Source organism: Salmo salar, chromosome 07 (genome assembly GCF_965601325.2).
Source record: "Salmo salar chromosome 07, fSalSal1, whole genome shotgun sequence".
Lineage (NCBI taxonomy): Eukaryota > Metazoa > Chordata > Actinopteri > Salmoniformes > Salmonidae > Salmo > Salmo salar.
The window spans coordinates 54984841-55004262 of record NC_138297.1 but is presented as its reverse complement, the minus strand read 5'-3'; the positions used below and the strand labels follow the sequence as shown (position 1 = coordinate 55004262).

The window sequence follows — 19422 nt, the reverse complement described above, 5'->3', positions numbered from 1 at the left end:
TCCTTTTAGGAACAGGAATAATGAAGATAATTTAATGTAGATACTGTAGGCCGTGACTGGCCATACCTTTTAGTACAGTAGGTGGCAGTGTATACACCTTTTAAATTGGATGCAATCCGCCAATCCAATCCCAAAGAAGAAGAAGAAGAAGAAGAAGAGATCTTCAACTACAGATTCCCTGGGGATCAATAAAGTCTGTTTGCATAGTGATGATGCTCTGCATAGACAGCACATGCTTCAGTGATCTGGTAGTGTTTATAGCCCTGTGAGTTTAACACTTCATGACTGAGAGCTGTCCTTCATGACAACAGAACCCACAACAACCATGACTTTTATCACCATCTTCATCTGGACACTTGCTTTCTGCTTTCAAGGTTACAGTTTTTGGAATTTGTTGTTGAAAAATAATTACATCTACACAAAGGTATAACATACAGTATATTCATGTTAATATTTCTATTCAGAGCTATTCATTACAACATGTAACATTTATTTAATATAAATGTTTTTATTATATTTTCCAGAATCCAGAGGACAGTACACTGTGACTCAGACTCCTGCAGTGAAAGCTGTTGTCCCAGGAGAGACAGTCTCTCTGAACTGTAAAACCAGCAGTAATGTGTATTCTAATAACTACCTATCCTGGTACCAACAGAAACCTGGAGGAGCTCCTGAACTCCTTATTTACTATGCTACAACACTTCAGTCTGGGACTCCATCTAGATTCAGTGGTAGTGGATCTGGGAGTGACTTCACTCTGACCATCAGTGGAGTCCAGGCTGAAGATGCAGGAGATTACTACTGTCAGAGTTACCATAGCAGTGGTCATGTGTTCACACGGTGATAGAGTCGTACAAAAACTTTGAATATGATTATAACGCATGATACAAATCACACGTTCTCCAACGTCCTCATTATCGTCCTCATCATCATCATCATCATTTATATCATCATCATGGTTGTAACTGGTTATATTGGTAATGAACTGAAAGTGTGTACAAAAGTTATGAGACGTTTTGAAACACATTACCAGTCCATATGCAGAGTAAGATCTACAGAAGTAAAAGAAAAGTGATGTTAAATCATCATCAGCCCCTCAAACCAAATCCCTACATGCACTTCACAACCAAATATTGATGTGATCATCTAGCATGTATTAACCCTTTTCATGATCTGTGAATGAGACATGATGCTGGGCTCAAACATGAGACACATTTACGTAGAGACATACACTACACACTATCATCGTAAAGTATAATATTTTTTTTATCTGTCATCAATTACTTGGTGCCTTATCTGTTATGTTGTAACAATGCCTCTCGATGGAGGGGGGTGTGTGGAATCAGGAGCAGGAGAGCAGAAGGGTTCCAGGAAAATCAACAGTTTAATTGGGCGCTCCGAAAGCGCAACGACACACACAGGGGAGAAACCTTGACTCCGCTAGCCACAAGCAATATGTCCATGGTAAACACCTTACATGTACCCTACAGCAAATAATCCCGCACAGCCTAACCTGCAGCGGGGAAATATAAACCCACCGAAATCAGAAAAACAAGACACAGGTGTGTAAAACCAGACAGAACTAAATGAAAAGGAAAATGGGATTGGTGGCAGCTAGTAGGCCGGCGACGACGACCGCCGAGCTCCGCCCAAACGGGGAGAGGAGCCACCTTCGGTGGAAGTCGTGACATATATGTCCCTCCCTGAATCCGCCATAGAGGTTAAAATCAGTCACCTCCCTCACATCAGTCCCAGTCCAGGGTGTCAGCGAGTGACACTGGTCAAGTGCTAGACTAGTAGCTGTAGGAGTGAAACTGAGATTTACATAGACAGGGCTGGGTGGTTCTGCTTGTCCCAGAATAGACCAGCACTGTCACCAGATGTTCAGCCAGGGGGAAGAGACAGTGACATGGACCACTGACTGAACTAAACAGTGGCGGTCGGTGCCATTTAAGATGAGGGAGCATGATTATTTTTTTGTATGTGTATTGGCCTTATTTCTATTACAGCATATTGGATGACTGTCATTGATATTCCATTCACCCAGTTTAACATAGATTGGTTTAGGCTACTAAATATTTCTTGCATTTTCCCTATACCCATCATGAGGTTCCTACAACCTAGCCTATGAATTCAACGTAGGTGAACACAGCTCGAGAGAAAGATTTGTGGTGACAGGGACACATGGACAGACAGTGACACATTCAATACTGCCTTGCACACTCTTGCTGACCTAGGGTGTAATCATTAGTCCAACAGTTGCAAACTGTAAGGACTGAAGCCGGACAGGAGAAGCAGGTACGGGGAGTCAGACATTTATTAGGGAACAGACAAGGAAGCAAGACAGGAACAGTGTCGGAACACGGACATGAGACAATAAATCCCGAAGCAGGGAACAGAGCTTGGGAACAGACAGATATAGGGAAGGTAATGACACAAGTAACTGAGTACACGTGAGTCAAATGATCGCTGATGCGTGTGACAGGGGGGAAGGCAGGTGTGCGTACTGATGGTGGCTTGAGTGTGTAATGCTGGAGATCCTGGCGCCCTCGAGCGCCAGGGGGAGGAAGAGCGGGAGCAGGCGTGACAGAAAACAATAGTTTCTAATGGACAAATTCATGTATGTTTACTCCTGTTTCGCTCCGTTTCCTTCCATTTAAGACATTTTTTCAACAGAATCGGCGGAATGAATACACCCCTGATCACATGCAAACAGTTCACTTTCGTAGCCACATACAAACAGGTCGTTGTATTCATTCTCGCATAGTGGACTTCAATGTTCAACATATCAGCTGTCTGTGACCAGGTGAAAAAACCTTTCCTAGCCAAACCTTCATATCATAACCGCAGCTAGCTCACCATATTAGCTAAAGTAACGTCATAGTCAACATAGCTAATATAACTAACGCGTTAGTAAACCCGCTACAATCATGCAGTACAGTGTACAGTCAGAAAGCAGTTTAGCAGTTACACCAGCAGGCCCCAGTGGCAATACATTAGTCAAACTAAAAGCTTACAATGCATTCGGAAAGTATTCAAACCCCTTGACTTCTTCCACATTTTGTTATGTTACAGCCTTGTTCTAAAATGGTTTAAATAAAACCATTTCTTCAGCAATCTACACACAATACCCCATTATAACGAAGTGGAAACAGTTTTTAGAAATGTTTGCTAATTTATTCAAAACTAAAAACAAAAATACCATATTTACATAAGTATTCAGACCCTTTGCTATGAGACTCAAAATTGAGCTCAGATGAATCCTGTTTCCATTGGTCATCCTTGAGATGTTTCTAAAACTTGATTAGAGTCAAACTATGGTAAATTCAATTGATTGGGCATGATTTGGAAAGGCACACACCTGTCTATATAAGGTCCCACAATTGACAGTGCATGTCAGAGCAAAACCAAGCCATGAGGTCGATGTAAGTGTCCGTAGAACTCAGAGACAGGATTGTGTCTAGGCACAGAACTGGGGAGGGGTACCAAAACATGTCTGCAGCGTTGAAGGTCCGCCAGAACACAGGGACCTCCATCATTCTTATATGGAAAAGTTTGGAACCACCAAGACTCTTCCTAGAGCTGGCTGCCCGGCCAAACTGAACCCGATGGTCACCCTGACAGAGCTCCAGACTTCCTCTGTGGAGATGGGATAACCTTCCAGAAGGACAACCATTTCTGTAGAACCCCCCCAATTAGGCCTTTATGGTAGAGTGGCCAGACGGAAGCCACTCCTCGGTAAAAGGCACATGACATCCCGCTTGGAGTTTGCCAAAAGGCTCCTAAAGACTCTCAGACCACGAGAAACAAGATTCTCTAGTCTGATGAAACCAAGATTGAACTCTGGCCTGAATGCCAAGCGTCACATCTGGAGGAAACCTGGCACCATCCTACGGTGAAGCATGTTGGTGGCAGCATCATGCTGTGGGGATGTTTTTTAGCGGCAGGGATTGGGAGACTAATCTGGATCGAGGCAAATATGAATGGAGCAAAGTACAGAGAGATCCTTGATGACAACCTGCTCCAGAGTGCTCAGGACCTCAGACTGGGGCGAAGGTTCACTTTCCAACAGGACAACAACCCTAAGTACACAACCAAGACAACGTAGGAGTGGCTTCAGGACAAGTCTCTTAATGTCCTTGAGTGGCCCATCCAGAGCCTGGACTTGAACCCAATCAAACATCTCTGGAGAGACCTGAAAATAGCTTTGCAGCAACACTCCCCATCCAACCTGACAGAGCTTGAGAGGATCTGCTGAGAAGAATGGAAGAAACTCCCAAATACAGGTGTGCCAAGCTTGTAGAGTCATACTGTTACGATAATTAAGTTATCAATGTTCTTAAACCGAACTTCAATGAAACTACTCAGTCTGCCCCCCCAGACTGTGTAAGATTCTGGTTGAATGAAGCAGATGGATACCCAGCCTACAAGGGTCAAAACCATGATTTATGAGAGCTCTGAAATTCATACAATGCACACAGCCTTTTATATTACCACAAACACACACACACACACACACACACACACACACACACACACACACACACACACACACACACACACACACACACACACACACACACACACACACAAATAAACTTACATCAGTAGAGAACTCCACCCCGCTTTAGGCGGTTGTATTTTTCCACAGTACCCAGACCACCTGTCTCCTTATCTTTTGCCAGCCTAGCCGTTTTCAGGCAGTTGTTCCCCTCCATAACTTAGGGAGGCCCTGTTCCTGTTCCTCTCACAAGGTCGTCTTATCAACTATGCCCTGTTCATTTTGAAATAGTAACAGTGTCTTACTCACACACAGAATTGGAATATAGTTTTTAACCCATTATTATAGCCTTATAATTTCGAATACATTTCAACAGGTTATATGGTTTCTGAGTGAAATCATTTAGTCAAACCTTTAATCATATAATTTCCATTACACATACCCAAGAAGACTTAAGGCTGTAACCGCCGCCAAAGGTGCAACAAATTCTAAAAAACAGTTTTTGCTTTGTCATTGTGTGTAGATTGATGAAGAAGAAAAACGATTTAATCCATTTTAGAATAAGGCTGTAACGTAACAAAACGTGAACGAAAAAGTCATTGGCTCTAAATACTTTCCCGAAGGCACTGTACCTTGACTTGGAAGAGTTCCAGTGTTGGTTTGCCATGGTTACTGTTGGCAGCTAGAGAAGTTGCCCAGGAGAGTAAAGGATTTAGTCTAAATGATCTGTTTTTTGGACATGCAGCGCGTGGCTCTCTGGCTGTGTTGCAGGACAGCTGGGGAACAGTAGAGCCACCACTAAATTTACTTGATTATGTCAATGGTGTTCGTAATAGACTGTGCTCTGCTGCTGAAATGGCAAAAGAGAAACTGGAAAGGGCACAAGTAAAGATTAAGCATATTTATGACTGTCGGTCTGAGCGTAGACAATTTAGCTCTGGTGACCAAGTTTTAGCTCTTTTACCTATTTGTAGGTTCTTCTTTGCAGGTTAAGTTCACTGGTCCTTTCACGGAGGTGCGCAAAGTGTCTGAACAGAACTGTCTGATTGCAATTCCTAAGCGCAGGAAGGCCACCCAACTTTTTCATGTGAATTTGTTGAAAACGTACTACTCTCGTTCATCGGCATCAACTCCTGTTAAGTTAGGTGATAGTTCACTTAGAGTTGGTTCTGTCCTTTCTGCATTCTCAGTTGCCCTAGAGTCCGTTTCACCTCATATATTGTATGAGGAGGAGAGTTCAGCTCCTGATGATGGTGTTTTTCAAGGCCATTTAAAATTTCAGAACTTTGGGGAATTTACAGTGGTGTAAAAATACTTTAAAGTACTACTTAAGTAGTTTTTGGGGGATATCTGTACTTTACGTTACTATTTATATTTTTGCTTCACTAAATTCCTAAAGAAAATAATGTACTTTTTACTCCATACATTTTCCCTGCCACCCAAAGTACTCGTTACATTTTGACAGGAAAAATGGTCCAATTCACACACTTATCAAGAGAACATCCCTGGTCATCCCTACTGCCTCTGATATGGCAGACTCATTAAACACAACTGCTTCGTTTGTAAATTATGTCTGAGTGTTGGAGTTTACCCCTTGCTATCCGTCAATAAAAAGAAAATATATATATAGTTCTGTCTGGTTTGCCTAATATAAGGAATGTGAAATTATTTATACTTTTGCTTCTGATATTTATGTACATTTGAGCAATTCCATTTACCTTTGATACTTAAGTATATTTTAAACAAAATACTTTTAGACTTTTACTCAAGTAGTATTTTACTGGTTGACTTTCACTTTTACTTGAGTCATTTTCTATTGATGTATCTTTACTTTAACTCAAGTATGACAACTGAGTACTTTTTCCACCACTGGGAATTTGCATGCTCTATTGAGGTAAACGTATTGACAGTAATCCTGCTCTGTTTTCTGATACGCTCTCTCGTACTCATCTCATTGAGCATGATGTTGATGTTGGAGCTGCTCAGCCAATAAGACAGTGCTTCCATCGTGTTCAACTGACAAGTGCAGGCACTTAGATGCAGAAGTCAAGTACATGTTGGATAACGATATTGCTGAACATTCTTGTTCCAGTTGGGCTTCACCTTATCTGTTAGTCAAGAAGCCTGATGCATCTTTTAGGCCATGCACAGACTATCGTAAAGTTAACAACATTACGTAGCCTGGTTTCTTTCCTCTTCCTTGTTTGGAGGATTGTGTTGATCAAGTGGGTTCTGCAAAATTTGTGAGCAAGTTCGATCTTCTAAAAGTGAACTGCCACATCCCATTGTCTCCTAGAGCAAGGGAGATTTGAGGTGGGATCTGTTTTTGCAGCTCTACAATTTGGACATTCGTCTTATTAAGGGCAAAGAAAATGTCCTTGCCGATGCCTTGTCCCGTGCCTCAATGCCGTAGTTTTTGTCATTGTTTTGGATAACTTGCCTGTGCTCTTCTGTCTCCCTCTTGCTTCCCCGGTTCTGTCTCTCTTTCTCTCACTCTTAAAGTGCTCCTTAGGATCCAAGGTTGCTGAGGTGAGAGAGGGAGGGGCAGCCTTAAGGGCAGAGGTGTGTCTGGGGGTTTAGCTGGGTGTTTTTATAAATAAGGAGGCCAGTAGGCAGAGCTTATTTGGCGCACCTGGGCCTGCAGGCTATAAAGGGTAGCCACATTAGCCAAAACTCTCACTCTTCCCTGACTGGCAGTCATAGCCAGCTAGCTAACATAGCATCCCTCTGTTTGAGCCGGGTGTTTGAGTAGGCAAAACTAGCTTGCTGCATTTGCTAGATAGCCAAGTAAGTGAAAGTGAAAGTGAAAAAAATTATGAAATATAGCTATCTCTCTCTCTCTCTCTCTCTCTCTCGCTCATCCTTCATTTTTTATAAATTAATTTGTTCAAAACTGTTTAACCTGATATGGATAGGGGCAGTATTTTCACGGCCGGATGAAAAAACGTACCCGATTTAAACTGGTTACTACTCTGGCCCAGAAACGAGAATATGCATATTATTAGTAGATTTGGATAGAAAACACTCTGACGTTTCGAAAACTGTTTGAATGGTGTCTGTGAGTATAACAGAACTCACATGGCAGGCAAAAACCTGAGAAAAAGACAACCAGGAAGTGTAGGATCTGAGAAATGTAGTTCTTCTTTCTAGTCCCATTCGAAACTACAATATCTGTGCTGTTACGTTGCACTTTCTAAGGCTTCCATTGGCTGTCTAAAGCCTTCAGAAAGTGTTTTGAGCATTCCCCTGTCACTGGGCAGAGTATAGTAGCTCAGTTTCTGAGTGGACTGCCTGGGGACAAAGAGATTGTATATGTGCGTTCCTGCGAGCACGCTGTTTTTTCTTTTCCTCCTTGAATGAATACACTATTGTCCGGTTGGAATGTTATCACAATTTTACGTTCAAAATACCATATAAATTTATTTTAAACAGCGTTTGACATGCTTCTAAGTACGGTAATGGAACATTTTGACTTTTTGTGTCTCGAAATGCACTTGTGCATTACCCTTTGGATAGTGACCTGAACGCACGAACAAAACGGAGGTATTTGGACATAACTATGGATTATTTCGAACAAAAACATTTCTTGTGGAAGTAGCAGTCCTGGGAGTGCATTCTGACAAAGATCAGCAAAGGTAATACAATATTTCTAATACTAATTCTGAGTTTAGGTTGCCCCGAACTTGGCGGGTGTCTGAATAGCTCGCCGTGATGGCGAGCTATGTACTCAGAATATTGAAAAATGTGCTTTCACCAAAAAGCTATTTTAAAATCTGACACAGCGATTGCATAAAGGAGTTCTGTATCCATAATTCTTAAAATAATTGTTATGAATTTGTCAACGTTTATGATGAGTATTTTTGTAAATTCACCGGAAGTTTTTGGTGGGAATACATTTTCTGAACATCACGCGCCAATGTAAAAAGCTGTTTTTGGATATAAATATGAACTTGATTGAACAAAACATACATGTATTGTATAACATAATGTCCTAGGAGTGTCATCTGATGAAGATCATCAAAGGTTAGTGCTTCATTTAGCTGTGTTTTGGGTTTTATTGACATATATGCTTGCTTGGAAAATAGCTGTGTGGTTATTTTGGTCTATGTACTCTCCTAACATAATCTAATGTTTTGCTTTCGCTGTAAAGCCTTTTTGAAATCGGATAACGTGGTTGGATTCAGGAGAGGTTTATCTTTCAAATGGTGTAAAATAGTCGTATGTTTGAAAAATTGAAATTATTGGATTTTTGAGGTTTTGTATTTCGCATTGGCTGTTGGCTAGGGGTTCCGCTGGCGGAACGGGGTTCTGCTAGCGGAACGCCTAGATGTAAGAGGTTTAACTTATGTCTTTCTCTCTCTTTGTGTCAAATACTCACCACATGTTATGCACTGCAGTGCTAGCTAGTTGTAGCATATGCTTTCAGTACTAGATTCATTCTCTGATCCTCTGATTGGGTGGACAACATGACAGTTCATGCTGCAAGAGCTCTGATAGGTTGGAGGATGTCCTCCGGAAGTTGTCATAATTACTGTGTAAGTCTATGGAAGGGGGTGAGAACCATGAGCCTCCTAGGTTTTGTACTGAAGTCAATGTACCCAGAGGAGGACGGAAGTTTTCTGTCCTCCGGCTACACCATGGTGCTACCCTACAGAGTGCTGTTGAGGCTACTGTAGACCTTCATTGCAAAACAATGTGTTTTTATAAAATAGAATATGTGACATGTGCATAGATTTTGTATAGTTTTATCTAAAAAGGATAACCTTTAAATGTTTAACTATTTATATTTTTATGAAATTCATTGAGGAGGATGATCCTCCCCTTCCTCCTCTGAGTAGCCTCCAATGGAACTAAAATACACTGAGATAAATATATCAGTGACGATGACTATTATGTCAACTTATCCACCCTCATGTTAAATCATTCCTTAAGTGGTAACAACCGTATGTCCAGATTACATATGTCGTGTTTTTACTATGGATTAAATGATATGACATGCTATTTTATAAAATAATTTCTCACGGAAGAATGTTTATAGAGCTGTTGTCTTCCGAATAAACTCTTAAAGACCTGGTAATCTTTTATATCAATAGCAGTCAATTATTAATCATCACCATATTCAGTCTCATCGGAACCTCGTAAAATTCTTGGTTATCTTCACGAACCCTGGCTAACAAGTTGAATCAGCTATACAAAATGTGGTTTAATTATTTATTTACTAAATACCTAAATTATCACACAGAATTACATATGCACAGGATGGATCATACATTGATTACTAATTATGTCATAAAAGAAAACATCCCTGGGGGGCAAAACCGATATGACGGCTGGTTACACAAAGAAGGGGGGTTGGGTTTGATTGAAAGCACGGGACGACTGAGGAACAAAAGGATTGGGTCTCTATCGGACCTTCTGAAGCTATGCTATCGTAAATACAGAATCTTATGCATTCTAAATATCCGCCCATTCGGAAAAGGAAAATGCAAGAAATATATTTACTCTGAGCTGCGCTTCGATAGATTGGTCAAAGATGGAAGGCTGGGCTGCCCAGCAGAGATCTCCCTTGTCCTTGGTAGAACGGATACGTTCTAGTGCCCTGTCGTCTGGTGATAGAACGTGCACGTTGCCGTACCCTGTTGTCTGGTGGTACGATGGATACGATGTAGCACCCTGTCGTTTCGAAGAGATTCTCCATCCCTTCCCAGGCCACGCACATTCACAGCTGCTGCTGATAACTCGACGTCTAGGATGTATCACTTCTTTAGTGAATAAGAGTTCAAAGTTCATACCAAGTCACCATATTTTAAGCTCATGCTATATTTTGGCTGGTGTAGTCACATTCATTCTTCCAGCGTGGCGATCGTCACTTCCACGTTGAAATTCGCCCTTTTAAACGTATAGACATCAGTACTCACGTCATTGGGAACACAATGTTAATTTAGTTAAGTTGATGTCGTTCAACCATTCGCAACCAGAGCTCACGCTGAGGTTGGCTTAGTTCTGTAGTTGATAATAGCCCTTCTAAACGTATGAACAGCAGTCCTCACGTCATCGGGAACATAAGAGGTTGACTTTCGCCAATGGGCTTTTGTAGTGGGGGAGAGAAGGGTGTGTTTCATAGTTCACAACCAATGCCTGTTCACTTGGGCGGGGCCACTGAGTGATCAATGTTCACTCATGAAAACAATTCTCTCATTTAGAAGCTAAAATTACATTTAATCATTTCACAAATAGTTTCATATTTAAACATTTAAATTGCACAACAATTCCATGTGAATCTGATATCTAGAATGTGTAGACTTCCCAAGACACAGTTTATGTCGTCCTATCATCAGTAATAATGTCTCAGACGACAACTGATCTGACATCACATTCTTTAAGTACCAACGGACACTTTCAACTGGTTGGATTACATCAAGATTGTTATTTTCCCCGAGCTTTTGATGTTACAAATACTCTCTCTATGTTAACAAAAAGGCTTTCCAAGAGTCCATTCTGTAGAGTGGAGAGAAAAAGGGGGAAAGGTATTCATGGCGGGGGGGCCATAAACTTCCCGCCAACAGGGCAACGTCATGACACAAAAATATTCCTCCCATTTTGTTATGGTCAACCTGAAAGAGTTAAAATGCAAACATTGCTTCAACATGTCACACAATATGCTGAAAGGAATCTGTATATGTTCAATAGTAATGTCTCACAATATTTCAGAATATAACCTCCAGTCTCTGTAAGATCCCTCTGTCAAAATCTACTATATTTATTGAGATGGTATAACATGATTATAACACCTAATCCCTAAAACAGTGTTTCCCAAACCTCTCCTTAAGTACTTGAGGAAGTCCACATTTGATTTTATTCCAGAATTAGTACAGATGATTTATCTAATGAGGGGCTTGCTAAATAGGTGACCATTTGAATAAGCTGTGCTAATTCTGGAACACGTCGAATACTGTAAGTGGACTTTCTGGGGAGACTTGAAGAGAGGTTTGGGAAACACTGTCCTGAAATGACCTGTGGTGCAGTCAACACAAAACGTCTCTCCTGCAACGCCCTGCTCGAACCTTCCAGTGCCTTTCCAGCCTTGAATTGAGCCCAGCTGAGGCTTGTTTACCAAGCAAGACCATGATTGGCTGGGCAATCAGCCCCACCGCTTAAAAATGCTCTTGCTCACACAGATCTCTTCAATTACAATGTCTCTGTGGGACTAAGACAGTCTGGGGTGTATGTATTAGTTGTACACTGTAGCAAAACGTTTTGCATTGTGTAAAGATTTGAAACGAATACGTGAGTTTCTATTGGACAAATTCCGCTAGGTCCCTCCCCGTTTTGTTCCTTTTGCTACTGTTTGCTTCTGTTTGGTTCCGTTAGGTTCTGTTAGGTTCCTAGTGAATACACCTCTGGGGGTGTATTCATTACGGAAACCGTTTACCGTTTAAGAACCAAACGGATACTTTATTGCTCGGCTTAATGAACTTTAGAGGTCATAATGGATGTAACTGAAGTCAATTTCTAATGTGGTGTAACTGGGAATAATATTAAAATGTTTTATTCTACTTTTTCTTTATGTTGTTGTTTTCTCTTACTGATGTTTGGTTTTATGTTGTTTTTTTAATATTATTAATTATTGTCCATTTAACTATTCTTGATATCCCAATTTGTGCCCTGCTTGGACATTGGTATTGTAGTGGTCACGTCCTGTTTTTTTTGTTAAAAAAAAGAAACAAACAGAAGAAAACGAGAGTTGCAATTGGAAAAATTCAGATAGGTCCAACCCTGTTTCGTTCTGTTCGCTCCCTTTTAAGAAACATTTTGCAACAGAACCGGCAGAAATGAATACACCCCTGTTTGCATAGATTGGACACTTTGCATAGACAAAACATGCTTCAGTGCTCTGGGAGGGTTTATATTCCTGTGAGTTTAACACTTCCTGACTGAAAGCTGTCCTTCATGACAACAGAACCCACAACAACCATGACTTTTATCACCATCTTCATCTGGACTCTTGCTTTATTCATACAAGGTATAAGTATGATGATTATCTAAGTAATGATAATTGAGTAAGTAGTCATGCTTATCTCAGGGTAAATATATTAATTGTTTTGTTTGTTTCTCTCACCACTCAATATTCAGAATCCCGAGGACAGTACACTCTGACTCAGACACCTGCAGTGAAAGCTGTTGGCACTGGAGAGACAGTCAACATTGGCTGTAAACTCAGCAGTAGTATATACAGTAATTACTTAGCCTGGTACCTACAGAGATCTGGAGAAGCTCCTAAACTCCTCATTTATCAGATAAACAACAAGTTCACTGGGACTCCATCTAGATTCAGTGGTAGTGGATCTGGGAGTGACTTCACTCTGACCATCAGTGGAGTCCAGGCTGAAGATGCAGGAGATTACTACTGTCAGAGTTACCACTACATCAATAGTAAATATGTGTTCACACAGTGATACAGAGCCGTACAAAAACCTCCCTCAGTCAGACTGCACAGTGACTGTACTGCTACAGCTGGGACCTACTACAGGTGCTGAGGGGGAAGAGACAGTGACATGGAACACTGATCAGTAGAGGAAACATTGAATAAGGTTAGAAAGCATCATTGATCACATGTTCCACATCATCATTATCATGGTTTTAACTAATTATATTTGTCATGACCTAAAAGTTCACTTAAAAAGTGTGATATTTTGGAACAAAATGTTTGTATTTATTTTACCTTTATTTTCCCAGGTTAGTCTCATTGAGATTAAACATATATTTTACAAGAGAGTCCTGACCAAAATAGTGGCACACAAGGTTTTACACACAATTACAATATGAAATGCAAAGCACTACAGTTCAAAACCATAAATGTACACACTGAGAAGGCAATAATTATTTGGGGAGATGTGGTGCATTTAGGGGTCAAAACATTGACAGCCCCCCACTTCATTGTCCACTATAGTTTTTACCCTAGCTACAGTAGTCAGTCAAAGAGACGAGCTCCTGCAATTTCATGTCCCTTTGAAGCTCCTTCCAAGTGGAAGGGCCAGAGAACTGGAACACTTTTTCCCCCCAGCTCTGTACAGGCCTTAGGTACAGTCAACAAGATACAGTCATGTGTAGACGATAGTTGTCATTTGTCTGCTGGACAATGTAGATACACAGGTCAAATGGGAGCTATTACCAGTCATCATGAGAAGCCAAACAAAAGGTGTTATGACCTCTTCATTACTTCAGACACCAAAACAAGTCCTCATTTGGACCTCAACCAAATGTCTGATTTAAATGGATGTATTTATCTACAGCAAAATATTAACTCTTTGTCCTTAGTAGGTTACTGACTGCTAGACCTGTGAATGAGACCTGATGCTGGACTCAACCATGAGACACATGTATACTATCCAACTACTATATACACATACTACATAAAGTATAATACACCTTTTTTCTGTCATTAATTATATTATGGCATATCTGTTATGTCTCCCTTCCTGCATCCACCATAGAGGTTAAAACCAGTCACTCCCTCACATCTGGCCCAGTCCAGGGTATTTCAGACAGTGAAACTGTTCATCTGCTAGACTGAATGCTGTGGGAGTGAAACTGAGATTTACATAGACAGGACTGTGTGGTTCTGCTTGTCCCAGAGTAGAGCAGTACTGTCACCAGATGTTCACTCTGTCCCCAGGGGGTTAGAGGTAGAGAAGATCTGGGGGAATTTTATGGAGTAGTCTACACTACATATTGTTGAAAACCATTGCTAAAACATGTAATTTAATAAAATCATATTAAGAATTAAGCATTGGAAGCATACATATGTTATGGAAAGTAACTGTTTAGCAGTGTGAGTTCTGAGAATAGATCTTAGAGGTTTATTATCAAATGTCACTCATTATTATCACTGGTATTGATGCTACAGTATAACTGGATCATTCAGTTGTAGAAATGATTAGAGTATTTGTTGGATCAGATGCCCTTTTAACGCTGTTTGAAAACATGAGATTAGCTATATGCTACAATGTTAAATAATGAAAGAAGCTGATTGATATAAATTAGTATGAAATGTGCTGCCTATTCATGAGATAGTGATCACTGGAATCATACTTAAATCAACTCCTGGGGTGATATTTCAATCAAAACAAGCTTTATTTAAACTTAGAGGCAAGAAGACATGTACAACTTAATCTCAAAATAGTTCATTTATCACACAGCACTACTGATATTATTCACTATTATACTGTAACATTCAGCTCTAAAACACTAAAACACAAACACCATGTGGGGACTCTCTAGCCTCCAGCAATGGCTTTTAGACACTACAGTGACTTCTCCGGAAGGCGGCCGAATCACTGGTGTCGTCGTGGGCGACCCTGCAGGTGTACACCTCTCCCTCCTCCCAGCGTGCCTTGCTCAGGGTCAGGGTGCTGCTACGGCGGCCGCCCTTCTCTTCCTCTGTGGTGGTCAGGCTCCCCTCCTTCACCTCCGCCCGTCTACCTCCCAGCTCACCATCGCCCCCTGTGGGGAGTAGCAGCTCAGCAGGCAGGCCAGTGTGGCTGAGCCCCCGGAGAGATGCTCAGAGGACGGGGGGAGCAAAGACACTGCAGGCCTGACAGAGGGACCAGCTGGAGAAGAGGAGAGGGGAGAGGGTCAGCTACTACTCTATAACATTAGGAGAGGAGTGGAGATAAATGTATGTTACATTCATGCTCTACAGTTTAGCACATCAAGAGCAACAGAACACTGGGAGGAGGTTCCCTGGACACAGATGAAGACTAGTCCAAGACAAAAAAATCACTTCATATAGTCTGGATACAGTATCATTTAATATTCACAATTTTAAATAAGACATGAAATATCCATATAAATTTATGTAAAATCGACTCTGAGATACAAGCCCAAAATGACCTCAAAATATAATTCAGAGCTATAGATGAGGTTTACCTTCAAACCATGTCAGTGTTAACATTTACTATGAATGCAATACAAAGTGTTGCTTATATTATTAACATTTAACATTTAACATTTAAGTAATTTAGCAGACGCTCTTATCCAGAGCATCTTACAAATTGGTGCATTCACCTTATGATATCCAGTGGAACAACCACTTTACAATAGTGCATCTAAATATTTTAGGGGAGGGGGGGGGGGGGGTTAAAGGATTACTTTATCCTATCACAGGTATCCCAGGTATATAAATAGTCATTGCTAAATTTCAACAGAAAAATGAGGTGATATTCATTACAGTATATCAAAATGTGCTCTTTTTAATCACATGTTAGAATGCTTATGGTTTTATTGCCAAATAAACATGGTGGTATGTGAACAATTCTCTCACTTCGGTGACTCTGCCCTCTACCAATCCACCGATCTGTCCACAAAAATCTCTAAAAAGAAATAGCCTAAAAATATGATTTTTTTCTGGAGAAGATGATAACATCTCATAACATTGTTCTGGTGAAGTCTCCGTACAAAAACCTCCTTCACACAATATTGAGAACCTTCATAGGCAGAGCACTCTCAATACCACCCTAATAGTACTGAGGTACTAGTATAATACAATAGGGACTGATAGTACTGAGGTCCTAGTATAATACAATAGGGACTGAGGGTACTGAGGTACTAGTATATTACAATAGGGACTAATTGTAACGGCTGTCGTCGGAATGAGACCAAAGCGCAGCGTGGAAAGTGTTCATGATGTTTTATTTTCACAAAAAAAAAAACTCTAACAAAAATAACAAAAAATGAAATGAAAGTGCACAGTTCTGTCAGGTACAGATACGAAACAGAAAACTACCCACAAAACACAGGTGGGAAAAGGCTACCTAAGTATGATTCCCAATCAGAGTCAACGATAGACAGCTGCCTCTGATTGGGAACCCTACTCAGCCAAAACAAAGAAATATACAACAGAATGCCCAACCCACATCACACCCTGACCTAACCAAATAACCATAAAATGGCTCTAAGGTCAGGGCGTGACACTAATTGTAACGGCTGTCGTAGAGAGGGGACCAAAGCGCAGCGTGTCGATTGCTCATGATGAATATTTATTAACTCAAAACACTAAAGGAAAAATAACAAAGAGAAAAATGAAAGCACACAGTTCTGTCAGGTACATAAACTAAACAGAAGACAACTACCCACAAACACAGGTGGAAAAAAAAACCTAATTAAGTATGATCTCCAATTAAAGACAACGAGTACCAGCTGCCTCTAATTGGAGATCATCCCCCCAAAAAACATAGAAAAAGAAAAACTAGAACTTAAAACCTATTACATCTAGACGTTCCGCTAGCGGAACACCTGCTCCAATATCCAATGATAGGCGTGACGCGAATTACAAATTCCTCAAAAATACAAAAACTTCAATTTTTCAAACATATGACTATTTCACAGCATTTTAAAGACAAGACTCTCCTTTATCTAACCACACTGTCCGATTTCAAAAAGGCTTTACAGCGAAAGCAAAACATTAGATTATGTCAGCACAGTACCAAGCCAGAAATAATCAGACACCCATTTTTCAAGCTAGCATATAATGTCACAAAAACCCAGAAGACAGCTAAATGCAGCACTAACCTTTGATGATCTTCATCAGATGACAACCCTAGGACATTATGTTATACAATACATGCATGTTTTGTTCAATCAAGTTCATATTTATATCAAAAAACAGCTTTTTACATTAGCATGTGACGTTCAGAACTAGCATACCCCCCGCAAACTTCCGGGGAATTTGCTAACAATTTACTAAATTACTCACATAAACGTTCACAAAAAGCATAACAATTATTTAAAGAATTATAGATACAGAACTCCTCTATGCACTCGATATGTCCGATTTTAAAATAGCTTTTTGGTGAAAGCACATTTTGCAATATTCTAAGTACATAGCCCAGACATCACGGGCTAGCTATTTAGACACCCGGCAAGTTTAGCACTCACCAATATCAGATTTACTATTATAAAAGTTTGATTACCTTTTGTTGTCTTCGTCAGAATGCACTCCCAGGACTGCTACTTCAATAACAAATGTTGGTTTGGTCCAAAATAATCCATCGTTATATCCGAATAGCGGCGTTTTGTTCGTGCGTCCCAGACACTATCCGAATGGTAAAGAAGGGTCGTGCGCATGGCGCAATTCGTGACAAAAAAAATCTAAATATTCCATTACCGTACTTCGAAGCATGTCAACCGCTGTTTAAAATCCATTTTTATGCCATTTTTCTCATAAAAAAAGCGATAATATTCCGACCGGGAATGTCCATTTAGCTAAACAGAGGAAAGAAAACAAAGCTTTCGGTCGACGCGGGCACGAGCCTGAGTCTCACAGTACTGTAACCAGCCACTACCCAAACGCGCTACTTTGTTTCAGCCAGAGCCTGCAAAGCCACGATTCAGCGTTTTGCCGCCTTCTGAGAGCCTATGGCAGCCGTAGGAAGTGTCACGGGACAGCTAAGATCCTCACTCTTCAATAAACAGAGACAAGAAGAACGACACCTTGTCAGACAGGCCACTTCCTGAATGAAACCTTCTCAGATTTTGGCCTGCCATATGAGTTCTGTTATACTCACAGACACCATTCAAACAGTTTTAGAAACTTTAGGGTGTTTTCTATCCAAAGCCAATAATTATATGCATATTCTAGTTACTGGGCAGGAGTAGTAACCAGATTAAATCGGGTACATTTTTTATCCAGCCGTGAAAATACTGCCCCCTAGCCATAACAGGTTAAATTTATATTTTTTCAGAATCCAGAGGACAGGTCACTGTGACTCAGACTCCTACAATGAAAACTGTTCTCCCAGAACAGACAATTATTATAAACTGTAAAACCAGTGTGACTGTATCTTTTGGTTGTACTGGGTATTATTACTGTATGGCCTGGTACCAACAGAAACCTGGAGGAGCTCCTAAACTCCTGATGTACTCTTCAAACCGACTTCAGTCTGGGACTCCATCTAGATTCAGTGGCAGTGGATCTGGGAGTAACTTCACTCTGACCATCAGTGGAGACCAGGCTGAAGATGCAGGAGATTACTACTGTCAGAGTGAACACAGTGGTCCAGTGTTCACACAGTGATACAGAGCCGTACAAAAACCTCCCTCAGTCAGACTGCACAGTGACTGTACTGCTACAGCTGGGACCTACTGCAGGTGCTGAGGGGGACGAGACAGTGACATGGAAAAATGGTCACTAGATGAGGTCAACTGTGACATGTGACAGTAATAGAAAGCAATCATTAAGATCACATGACCATCCTCATCATCATCATCATGGTTATGACGTGTACTTTTTGTCATGGCCTTTAAGTATATATACAAGTTATTTGAAGTTTTGAAACACAATTCCTGTCCATATGCAAAGCAAGATCTACAGAAGTAAAACAAAAGGTGTTATGACCTCAACATTACTTCAAAGTTACAATCACTTCAGCACCCCAAAACAAGTCCTCATATGAACCTCAACCAAATGTCTGATTTAAATGGATGTGATCTTCTAACATTTTTTAAACTATTTTGATGAGCAGGATACTGACTGTTAGATCTGTGAATGAGAAATCACGCTGCGCTCAAACATAAGACACATTTACACTACATACAGTATCTAAAAGCAAAAAAAGAAACGTCCTCTCACTGTCAAATGCATTTATTTTCAGCAAACTTAACATGTGTAAATATTTGTATGAACATAACAAGATTCAACAACTGAGACGTAAACTGAACAAGTTCCACAGACATGTGACTAAAAGAAATGGAATAATGATCAAAGGGCGGTTCAAAATCAAAAATAACAGTCAGCATCTGGTGTGGCCACCAGCAGCATTAAGTTCTGCAGTGCATCTCCTCCTCATGGACTGCACCAGATTTGCCAGTTCTTGCTGTGAGATGTTACCCCACTCTTCCACCAAGGCACCTGCAAGTTCCCG

At 40.6% G+C, this 19422-nt stretch overlaps 1 pseudogene; it reads left to right on the top strand.

The window, feature by feature from the left end:
- Positions 1–301: 301 nt before the first annotated feature.
- On the top strand, positions 302–17911 carry LOC145879953 (Ig kappa chain V region K-25-like; annotated as a pseudogene).
- Positions 17912–19422: the final 1511 nt, after the last annotated feature.